At 41.6% G+C, this 12,495-nt stretch overlaps 1 protein-coding gene across 1 annotated transcript in view; it reads right to left on the bottom strand.

Moving 5' to 3' along the window:
• The window catches only part of LOC126237293 (rho GTPase-activating protein conundrum), a 227,865-nt gene extending 218,006 nt beyond the window's left edge, over positions 1-9,859 (bottom strand). Inside the window, exon 1 of the mRNA XM_049947243.1 lies at positions 9,688-9,859. The gene's annotated coding sequence lies outside the window, so the exon portion shown is untranslated. The remainder of the gene's footprint in view (positions 1-9,687) is intronic.
• Positions 9,860-12,495: the final 2,636 nt, after the last annotated feature.

Below are 12,495 nucleotides of genomic sequence, written 5' to 3'. Positions count from 1 at the left end.
CGTGCTGACATGAAGAAAGCTTACAACCGATTTCTCATACACAAACAGCAGTTGACCGGCGTTGCCTGGTGAAACGTTGTTGTGATGCCCCGTGTGAGGAGGCGAAATGCGTACCATCGCGTTTCCGACTTTGATAAAGGTCAGATTGTAGCCTATCGCGATTGCGGTTTATCGTATCGCGACATTGCTGCTCGCGTTGGTCGAGATCCAATGACTGTTAGCAGAATATGGAATCGGTGGGTTCAGGAGGGTAATACGGAACGCCGTGCTGGATCCCAACGGCCTCGTATCTCTAGCAGTCGAGATGACAGGCATCTTATCCGCATGGCTGTAACGGATCGTGCAGCCACGTCTCGATCCCTGAGTCAACAGATGGGAACGTTTGCAAGACAACAACCGTCTGCACGAAGAGTTCGACGACGTTTGCAGCAGCATGGAGTACCAGCTCGGAGACCATGGCTGCGGTTACCCTTGGCGCTGCATCACAGACAGGAGCGCCTGCAATGGTGTACCCAACGACGAACCTGGGTGCACGAATGGCAAAACGTCATTTTTTCGGATGAATCCATGTTCTGTTTACAGCATCATGATGGTCGCATCCGTGTTTGGCGACATTTCGGTGAACGCACATTGGAAGCGAGTATTCGTCATCGCCCTACCGGCGTATCACCCGGCGTGATGGTATCGGGTGCCATTGGTTACACGTCTCGGTCACCTCTTGTGCGCATTGACGGCACTTTGAACAGTGGACGTTACATTTTAGATGTATTACGACCCGTGGCTCTACCCCTCATTCGATCCCTGCGAAACCCTACATTTCAGCAGGATAATGCACGACCGCATGTTGCAGGTCCTGTACGGGCCTTTCTGGATACAGAAAATGTTGGACTGCTGCCTTGGCCAGCATATTCTCCAGATCTCTCACCAACTGAAAACGTCTGGTCAATGGTGGCCGAGCAACTGGCTCGTCACAATACACCAGTCACTACCAGCTGTACCTGTAGACGCCATCCAAGCTCTGTTTGACTCAATGCCCAGGCGTATTAAGGCCGTTATTACACTAGAGGTGGTTGTTCTGGGTACTGATTTCTCAGGATCTATGCACCCAAATTGCGTGAAGATGTAGTCATATGTCAGTTCTAGTACAATATATTTGTCCAATAAATACCCGTTTATCATCTGCATTTCGTCTTGGTGTAGCAATTTTAATGGCCAATAGTGTGTATATTACTTGCCAGTGACACATCATGCGAAGGTTACTTTCGCCCTTCAGTTTTGCACATCTGTGTTTTAATCATTTAAAATCAATGTTTTGGGGTCTATTACTATCGGCTATCGATGTTTCGACGTCGTTGAGGAAATCGAAATCAGCACCGACGATTCGCCAACGTCGCACATCCCTTGCCTGAAAGAGCTGGCACGGTCACTTTAATGCACCTGCACCGTCAAGTGAGGTGGATACTCTCGGTTTGTGGGCGTACGCCTCGGTGCAGTGTAAAGAGCGCGCGCGAGACGCTCGTCACATAGCGAGATGCGCAGGGCGAGGCGCGAGATGGCTTTCTCCGTTGTTTTCGTGTCGCGAGCCCCATCCGCGCGTCACCGGCAGCAGTTGTACAGATGTCGGCCGCAAGGTCGCGCCTCCATGGAAAACACCAACCGCGGCCGCGCCGGTGACGGCTGGGATGGAAAGCGACGCGCCGGCAAAATTGCGCTGTCTCGAAAGCGACGCCGGTCTTTTCGTCTGACCCGTATTCGCCAACTCGGTCGCCGCCTGTGCAAAGTGAGTACGACTGGAGTGACATAGCAGTTCCGAGTTTTCGCATATTCTGCGCTATCCGATCAAAAGCATCCAGACGCCCCTATGTAACACGGAATTGATTACTAGATGTCAAAGAGAGGCGAAATTGCCGTTATAAAAGAAGGCAGGCGGTATTGTGTTGTCACATGCCAATACAAAAACAGTGACACCAAAATGGGTCATTCTGTAGAACTCAGTGTCTTCGAACGTGCACTGGTCATTCGGAGTCACCTGGATAACGAATCCGTCAGGGACATTCCAACGCTTCTAAACCTGCCCAAGTCGACTGTTTGATATATGATTACGAAGTGGAAATGTGATATCCTGTACTGATGGACAAGGAAACTCGTAAGTTTCAACGTGCTACCAGCAGTCCAGCTAGGGCAATGGGTGGGAAATAAAGAAAAGTGGATCAGTGGTCGAGCAGCTGCTTATAAGAAACAAATTTCTGCTGTCAATGCTATGAGACGCTTGAGGTGGTGTAAATAGCGACAAGACTGGTCAGTGGATGACTGGGAACGCGTGATTTGGATTGATGAATCACGCTAGACCCTGTGCCTGGGTTAGGCGGAGGTTTGGAGAACATAAAATGACATAATGTCTAGTGCCAACAATTCAGTTGGTTCAAATGGCTCTGAGCGCTATGGGACTTAACATCTGTGGTCATCAATACCCTAGAACTTAGAACTACTTACACCTAACTAACCTAAGGACATCACACACATCCATGCCCGAGGCAGGATTCGAACCTGCGGCCGTAGCAGTCGCGCGGTTCCGGACTGAGCGCCTAGAACCGCTAGACCACCGCGGCCGGCTAGAACAGTTCGGAGGCGATGACTGTGTCAGTATGACAGTTCACCCTGTCGTAAAGCAGCATCCATGAGCCCATGGTTTGTGGACAGCCGGCCGGTGTGGCCAAGCGGTTCTAGGAACTTCAGTCCGGAAAGGCGCTGGTGCTACGGTCGTAGGTTCGAATCCTGCCTCGGGCATGGATGTGTGTGATGTCCTTAGGTTAGTTAGGTTTAAGTAGTTCTAAGTTCTAGGGGACTGATGACCTCAGATATTAAGTCCTATAGTGCTCAGAGCCATTTTTTGATTATGTGGAAAAAACATCAGTGAGAGGTAATCTCGGAGGCGAAGGAGATGAATTTACGAGACAGTAATAAACGGGGTCAAGACGCTGTATTCACTGCGCCACAAGCAGATAAGAAGGCAGTACGTATACGACGCCGTCTAGGGTAGGCTACCTAGTCTACCTTACGAGACAGAAAGCTGAACGCATTTGTAACAGTGCTGATGAAAGAAAACAGTGAAGCTTGCACTAAATAATAATAATAATAAAACAACTTTACATAATATCCTTAAACAGAGTGCCACGGTCTACCAACCTTAACACAATACTCCGAGGAAAGCGTTATGAACTCTGCTTATTTCTTCATACAGTATGTTAAAAAATGAACTTTTCCGTCGTACCTTAATTTGAAACATTTCCTCATTTTGTCATTCTCATAACTGATTACCGCGGCTCTAATACAGCTCTCTAATTGGTACGTTAACCCGTGAAAATTTAATCTATCTGTTAGCGTCGTCGTTGGTGGCCGTGAATAATTCTGATACAATTACGAAAAGCCATTAACCCTCCAAAAATTTTACAAGCAACGTTATAAGCGCAACATCACAAATAGAGTGATGGATCAGATGATACTTCATCAAAGTTGAATGTGAATTGTTTATATTGAGACTAGTTTAAAAATATGTGTATATCTATATTACTGGATATCGTTCTTTGAAATCATTCATTGAGAGCGATTTCTTTTATGTCAGTTACGAATCGAAGCTGGGAATCGTGCTTCAATACTAGATAATTAAAATTTAGCTAAATCTACATTTAAATCATGGAAGTGACAACAGTTTTGTTGATGTAAGAGACCTTTATCTACTTAATGAGCAATAATTTCACTAAAGATTCGGACCTTTCTCGTAAGGAACTCATAAATCCATATCTCTACTGTGGAAAAACATGTTCGAAAGAATTTAGTAACTAAATTCAGTAGGCCAATTCCTTTTTACACTGGACGATAGTAATAACTTTTCTATCAAGCGATCGACATGTTAAACAGTGATGCACACTCTAAGTGTCCTTAAGGGAATGAATTTACGTTGCGAATTGGCTTTCGACGAATGACGCCGCCGGTACATGATTGTTGTTGTTTGAGATGAAAGAATCAAGACAAATGAAAGCTCTGAAGTTTGGATACTTTGCATCTTTGATGTACGTGATTATTTCAACCCTTTTTGTCGTTTGAATAAACAAAGAAAACAAAATCAATTGTTGTCGATACATGTCGAAAAATGACCACCGCAGAATCAAGGCAGTCTTTGAAACGACTAATGTTGTTACCCTTCATCCACACATTCGTGACAACATTGGCGAATAGTTACGGGATGGCTCCCATGTACTGGAGCCAATATTCAGTTGAATTCGTGTACAGCCAACACAACAATGTCTGATGGGCATATCGCGGCCGGTGCATCTGCGGTTTTGAAGGTGAATAATTATATTTTGTCATTACAAAGCAAAAAATGAAAACTTGTAAACGATGTTGGTGGGCAACGTCTGTAACACATACATACAGACACCCCAGTCTCAAACGAGTTATTGCGTGACATTCGATATAAGAAGACATGGTCTGATAAATTCAATTGAGGATCAGCCTTAAACGAGGATAAATTCCGAAATAAGTTGGAAATGTTTATAATCGACATGTTTAGGAGAATAGAATTAATAGAAAAGCATTATAAAACAAGTTTATGCAAATAGTATTTATCATGTGGTTAAATTTGTATTTAAATTTGAAATAAGCTGTGTATTATATGGATGAAATACGGAAACTCCGACTCACGGATCATATGCATTAGGACCTAATCTATCAAGCCAATCGAAAATAGGCTTAGAAGTAGTTATTTGGTGATTGTAAATTCATGAAATTAATATTTAAAGCACTAACTAGCTAAAATAGCTTTCTCCTGAACTAGTTCATCATCTGTGCAATGTAGAGAGACAAACTTTACAAAACGACCACCCATGTACAAAAGGATACCACAAGATTGTGTTTCATTAATTTGAACTTTTTTATTTGCATAGAAAGGGCTACTATTATAATTTGAAGTTATAATTTAAAACATGTAGCTATCTGCTCATAGGAAGTTACAAGTTTTTCTATATGTAATCCACATTTTCTAATGCGAAAACACTCTTCATTCAGAATTTTCAAAATCAACAAAAATAACTGCGCTTTTGGAGTAATGCTTATTGCAGCTTTTCAGATTTTGAAGACATTTAAATAAAAAATTCGGTGAGGTAAACTTGGATAGTGACATAGTGACTTACAGCGCAGCCCGAATCTAGGTTGGGTCGGAAGATAATGATTAGGTTGTGATTTTGCGAACTCGCCGAAAATGGGTGAGGAGTAAGTTGTAATAGCAGACTGATCTGTAACAGAGACCGATTTGTGCGTTCGCGCCATATTTAACGCACTTCTTCTAACGAAAACTAAAACTGAAAGAAAAATTAAGACAAGCTGTATTAGATAATAGACAAATCTTCGACGACCATTTCGTTGCATATTATTTATATATACCGTGCAACAAAGTATGAAAAATGCTGCTACCGGTAAACTTTGCTAAAAATGTTTGAACTTATGCTACATAATTTGAGATACGTATACTTGTATGATGGGAGGGAAAATCGTACATCGTACGAGGGAAAAGAGTCTGTATTACATTCACATTGACGGTATGCAAGATGCGTTAAAAACTAGATTTCACAATAAATGCAGTGGACATGTTTACCGAGGATTGGTAGTAAACAAAGGCGTTTTGGTTTTTTCTTTGCGATGGTTATCTTATCTCCGATTCGCAAACAGATTGTCTCTAGCCTAACTGTAAGTGTGAGGTGAGGAGAAACATTATTTGATATAATCCATCATAATAAAAGAAAAGAGCAAACGACTGTGAGAATGCAATAAGCCCATGATATCATTTCTGATTACGTCAACGACCTTCCTGGCTGCTTTACCTTCTGCAGCTCCAGGAAACAGTTTTACGAATACAGTTTCCCAATACATCCACGAAACGCTTGGTTTCCGAGTAGGCCTTCGTTAGAGAACCACCGTTTTGCTAAGACGCTCGTTTCACAGTAAAGCAAAAGGTTTAAGATAATCCTGGCGTACGCTGAATTATACAGAAAGTTTTTTTTTTCAAATGGCACGAAATCTTGAAACACTGAAACGGGAAGAGACTAATAATTCGCACCTCTATAAATCGATCTAATTGTCCAGTCCTTTGCAAAGATCTAGATAGATCGAAGAAATCCTATGTGTTTCGACACATTCGTTAAATCGAAGCGACTGTCAAGTCAGATCGACCGCAAACAATCTTATAATTCAAAGTTAGCGTGGATCTAAAACTCGGTAATTCGATTGTTTCGGTACTATTGTTTCGACGATTTCCTCTCGATACTCCTGTGTCTACACTGAGTAATGTTTTACGGGATATCAGTTGTAAAAGTATCTTCAAAGAAGCACAAGTGTTTGTCCACCACATAGCCAGTGTAATGACTTAGGAGTAAACGTGACACTTGGTGATTACGTACGGTTTGATGATCATGTGCAGTTTGCGATGCTCTATCGTTGAAGTTTATACCATTCTGAGTAGCAAAAATCGAAGACAATCAAAAAGCGAAACAAGCAGACCCGATTCCATCTGTGATTAGAAAACAGGCAAAGCCGCTATTATAAACGTTGCACGTGTACATGCTTAGATGTACATAATGATGACGATGTATTATTGGCCTTGGTCACAATAGAAAAGTGATTGACTAAATACGCTGGAAGCTACAGAAGCAGGAAAATATCGTCGAATTCTGTGCAGAATAAAACTGCAGTTTCGTTATGTATTTTTGGAAGTTTGTACTTATCTTTCATTTCATATCTAAAATAAGTAAAAATTAACTAAACGTATAAAAGACAAATTTCCTTTAGGTTTCAATTTTAGTTATTACTTTCTGCTTTGTAAAGAAATACGAATGTTATTGAAATTACAGTGGTATGTTTTTAGTTTGTTTACAAACGATACACTTGATTTTGATTTTTTCCTGATTACATCTTAATCACACTTTAATCAAATTGAACATTCAATTATTAGAACTTTCTCTGAGGTCCCTTGAATTTCAAATTATCGAGAGACGACTGTATATGAGACATCGTGAATCAACATCCCCTTAAAAAAACAAGCATCAAGGGAGTGTTTGTGTATGTGTGTGTATTTTGACTTGACGAGCGCTAAACGGCGAAGTTATAAGAGGCCTGACACATGTTAAAAGAAACGAATGTGGATAAAATCGCTAAAATTGTTGCAGACAGTGAGAATGAAACCTAAAAAAACGACTCTTATGCACTCACTCCCAGCTGACTCGCACTGACTCAATCACACATGCCCAAACACAACGGAAAAAGCGTGACAGGTGCTCGACTAGGGATTGAAACATGATATAAGAGCTAAAACAACGACACAGGAAAATGTGACAGGCGCACCCTTTACAAGAAACACGGGTCAGCCAGTCATCCTGTTAGCGCATTAAGACCATTTCCGATTTCTACAACAATTGAGAAGGAATTCTTTCATTCCTCTGTGCTACATGCAGTGTTGATTGTCTGTTTCCCTAGTTGAAAACTACTTTGCTGGAACGGGGACTCGAACCTGGTAACGTTTATTCTTATACAACGCTTCACCAATTAAAAAGGAATTGAAAGGCACCAATTTGAAGTAAAAGTTCTGAATCGGCCTCATTACTGTAGCTGCTTGGCTCAATTGATAAAGGAACGTCCGAGAAAGATATATGATTGGCTTCCACCCTGATCTGGTACGCAGTTTTAACGTCACATATAGTAAATGGCAGTTCTTCCAATCTGTAAAATCATCTCCCAAAAGACCAAGACAAAACTAAATAATTTGAGCACCGCATTTCTAGCAAGAGAATTAATTAGAATGGAACTTACTTCTTACATAGCTGGAACACACTGTAGAATACAAACTTTACGCATGCATTGTCGTTGGTTGTTGAATCTCGGAGAGCATTTTCACAATTCTGGGAGAGTCCTGACTGATAAATAAATCACTCTACAGGAAAACTATATTCCACAAAAGAATGTGCCTCTCGTAAGAGGTATGAATTTCTTTTTAAGAAATAAATAAATATCAAGCTGGTTTAATTAACCCACTACTACATAAAACTCCTCTGTGTTGCCTTCTTTGTAACCGTTACAGTATCACAAGCACTATAACGAACTAGTTTTTAAGAACAACACGACTATCATATTAGGGTTTTAATTAATTTTTAAGAACTATGTGTTTACGGAATGGCCTCCCATAACCAGGTATTCACGTGCAAAAATTAAACGACTATATTCTACATCTCCTATGAAGTAGAAACAATAAAGGCAATGAAGATAGTGCGATACACTTAGTATGTGATAGTCCATTCAGTGATCGCTGCGTTCTCCAATACGCAAAATGTTGACCTTATCGATATATAACGTCTATCTGGAAGTAACGGGTCTAATGTCCAAACTAATGGCAGAAACCTGGACGTAACGTGATTGTTAACTGTGGGATGCAGTAGTTGTTCGCACATACACAACCCCCTGATGTGGCAGACCACTCCCCCATACGCGTAGTGTAATAAATAATAGTTAAAATTATAATGTGACCTGTGACGCTGTTCACTATTAACCACCAAGAAGCTTTGTGACTGCAAGGGACCTTCCTTGTGAGCCTTTTAAGGCAATAACAACTTCAGTGAATATTTTTGACACCGGTAACTTATTTATGTAACCCTTCCGATAAAAGTAACCTCTATATTTCCGTGAGAAAAACACACCTTTTTGCCACTTGTTTATTTTTACGACCTTTGTATCGGTCTGTTAGCTTCTGCTGTGAAAAGCATAGAGTTTTAACCTGCCGGTTAGCTTAAAGAAACCCGTTGTTGTTGTTGTGGTCTTCAGTCCTAAGACTGGTTTGATGCAGCTCACCATGCTACTCTATCTAAAGAAACCCAGGTCACCAAAATAATCAGTGAGAAATATTAGCAACAGAATGTTTTTCTTTTGCATAATAATACTTTTCGAATCCTCGCAGTGAAATCAACAGAAATGGTTTGTTTCTGTAAATCTATGTACCGATTGAAGATGGCCTTTTGATCGAAAGTTGTATCGATGATAAAAAAATATATCCATGCAGCAGTTTTTGTTGACAATTATGATTGTCTTTAAATGCTTCACAACACAGAACATCGTTTGGTTAATCCAGTTTCATCGCCCATGTAGACCCATTCCTGAATTTGACTCCGGTGAACGAGGACTGTTGCGAACTGGATAAAGCGGTGACGCCAAGGATCTTGTGAAACTGCAGCTGCTGCTGTCGTGACATTTAAAGAGCGTGCAGACGGCAGGAAGCCGCTTAGCTCAGCTGTGCACTGAGGTTCTGGCTCGCTACAGCTATACACAAACAGACGAGAAGGCGTTTTCAACGGCCGGTGGTCCGTTAAGTGGCCCACCCAGCCACCGGCTGGCTGCAGCTCCGGAGAGTCACCCATACCGCCGCCTCTCCACCTGCGAGAAATACCACGCACGCGGCCAACTCGCTGCATATGGTCATTTTTTTTTACTCGCTGAGGGAAATCCACCTGCACGATTTCTTCCCCAAGACATCACACAATACACTTCATCGCGCGATGGAATTTACATGGCTAAATGCAAACCGAGTCCGTAAATGTTGTAAACTCGATCGTCGAATTATGTACAGAAACGAGTTCTGACACTGTTACTTACTTGCTGCGTCGCTTTGTTCGTCACGGTAAGTTCATTGACGTATTCCAAATAGCGTGAGGGGATTCACCGACTGCGTACAGCACTGGTGTAAGCTTTTTTTGAACCGACACTGGCGCTTAGCACCGACACGCGTACACAAAGCAAACTCACTGGTCAACTGCAGCGCCCCGGCGCTGCCTCCCGCTGAGGAGGAGGGGGCGTACCCCCACCCACTGCCGCGGACCCCCCTCTCCGTCCCGCCCGCGGCACTTACCACCCCTCTGCTGCTCCCCTCTTCCCCCTCACCCCTCCCAATGGAGCAGGGAGCGTGCCTTGTTTACCTGAGCCGCGGGTCATGACGCAACGTTCAGCAAGCGGCTAGGGCACACAGGTACTACTCAGCAAACGCGGCGCTGAGCTGCTTACGGAAGTCCGACAGCGATATTCCGGAGAGTAGCGTCTGAGAGCGATTTAAGTGTTCCTCAATTAAGCTACAGAAAACTACAGCTCTCCATGACCTGACGATTTGTTTGAGCACGGCAGTGCTTTACAAGGCCCGATCCTATTGCACACACAGCAATAACAGGGCTACAGTTATGGCCGCTTACATCAAGAACTGTTCTACTAGATATGTACGTATCCTATCCTGGAAAACTACTCCTTTGGCCATAGTTCTTTTATATGCTTTATCGTAGGCTACCATAGAATACGACAGTTTTCCTAATAACTTTAGTCAGTTAAAGGCCGGACCCGTGTTACCTGTGCGTTGAGTATGCTGCATATCTATCGGGCGTTACCTCCTAAGGATCGCTTTCTTTACGTACATGATCAGTTTCTTACCAAATTCTCCTAAAACCGAATGTGGAGAACGGTCTAGAAACTGAGTGAAGATGTATAAAGGGTTAAATAACCTATGAAATTATTTTTTATACACTCTTATTGTCCTGTCTCTTATTTAAGAGTAAACAGTATTTAGAGCAAAACTGAAACTGTCAATATTTAATTCAGGATTTATTCGAACATTCTTGATTTGTGACGTGAAACAGAGGGAGGTTTTAGTAAAAATTGAGGAAACAATACATGTTTACCACATAGTGTTAGACAACGCATTTCCTCAGCAAAAAGGTAAATTAAAAACAATCATAAAAATTATTACAAACCTCACTTCAATACTTCGTTGAACTTATATAAAACATGTGCCTGTTATTCATAAGTAACTTTCGCATTTATCAGTAATAATAAGAAGCTCTTGCCTTTCATCGTGTTGAAGAACGTTCTAATGAGTACAAAATAACAACTATATACATAAATGTGGCCCGGCCAGAGTGGCCGTGCGGTTCTAGGCGCTACAGTCTGGAGCCGAGCGACCGCTACGGCCGCAGGTTCGAATCCTGCCTCGGGCATAGATGTGTGTGATGTCCTTAGGTTAGTTAGGTTTAATTAGTTCTAAGTTCTAGGTGACTGATGACCTCAGAAGTTAAGTCGCATAGTGCTCAGAGCAATTACATAAATGTGGTGACCAAATTTCAAACAACAAACTGCTGTTTCCCCGTCCTGTGCCTAATTCACTAATAATCATACAAACGCTCAAGAGATGTCCGTACGATCGTATTCTGCACGGAAGATGGCATTTCGGTCAACGGAAGACCACGCCAGCGATGGCGTGAGGTCATCTGCAAAACAGAGTAGTGTTCGCCGAGTAGCCCCACATCCACAGTCGCTGCATACACATTGACAGACGATGCAGTATGGCACAGAGAAGACGCCTACCAGAGTCTCTGCGATGGAGGGCCAAAGGAAGAACAGAAACTGTGATTATTAAACTGTGATTATTCTTTGTGGTGATTTCAATATTAATCTTCTACTTGAAAGTCAACAAAAAAGGCAATTTTTGGACATATTAAAGAGTTTCAACATGTCACCACACATAAACAATTCAACTAGAATAACAAACACCTCAAATAGCCTCATAGATAACGTTTTCTCAAATACGTCAGCAACTGACATAGAGGTAACAAACAAAGATTTAGGATTGTCTGACCACAATGCTCTCACCATTGAAATCCCTTTAAGGTCAAAGGAAGATAAAGGTGTAAATAATATTTACAAAAGAAACTTCTCTGTCGACAGCTGTCATCAGTTCATAAGTATCTTAGAAAATGAAAATTGGTTAGATGTTATGAAGCAGTCAAGTTCAGATGAGGCATATAGTGTATTTGCATCGATTTATATGATGAACTTTGAGATGTGTTTTCCAAAGAAACTGACCAGAATCAAGTCTACTGGACACATAAAGTCAAGTTCTTGGATGACTCTTGGCATTAAGAAATCATGTGAAAACATGAAAAAACTGAATTCAGAGTTAGGGAGTGTACAGATACTGATTTTATAGAATATGTAAAGAGGTATAGGAAAATATACCGCAGAGCAATTGCAAATGCAGAGTTATTAAGTAATAATATGGAAATAAAACAGTCCAGAAATAAAACTAAAATAGCATGGGAAATTGTGAGAAAAGAAACCGGGGTACCTATCAAAGACAAGGAAATTATTCTAAAAGATGAGGAGAATAAAATGGTAGATAAATATTCCATGCCTAATTATATAAATAATTACTTTTTAAATGTACCCCAGACAATAAGTAGGAATTTTGGGGAGCAGATTAAGATGGAAGCACCCAAGGCAGCCAGCAGTATGATGGCAGTTCCAACAAACGAAAAGGAAGTTTTAAAAGTGATTAAAAGTCTCAAGTCCAAGATGTCAGCTTAGTAAAGAAAACAGCTAATCAAATAGCGAAACCATTGGCGCACATAGCAAACTTGTCAATGT

The sequence above is a fragment of the Schistocerca nitens genome, chromosome 2 (genome assembly GCF_023898315.1).
Source record: "Schistocerca nitens isolate TAMUIC-IGC-003100 chromosome 2, iqSchNite1.1, whole genome shotgun sequence".
Taxonomy (NCBI): domain Eukaryota; kingdom Metazoa; phylum Arthropoda; class Insecta; order Orthoptera; family Acrididae; genus Schistocerca; species Schistocerca nitens.
This window is presented reverse-complemented; position numbering and strand designations above follow the sequence as displayed.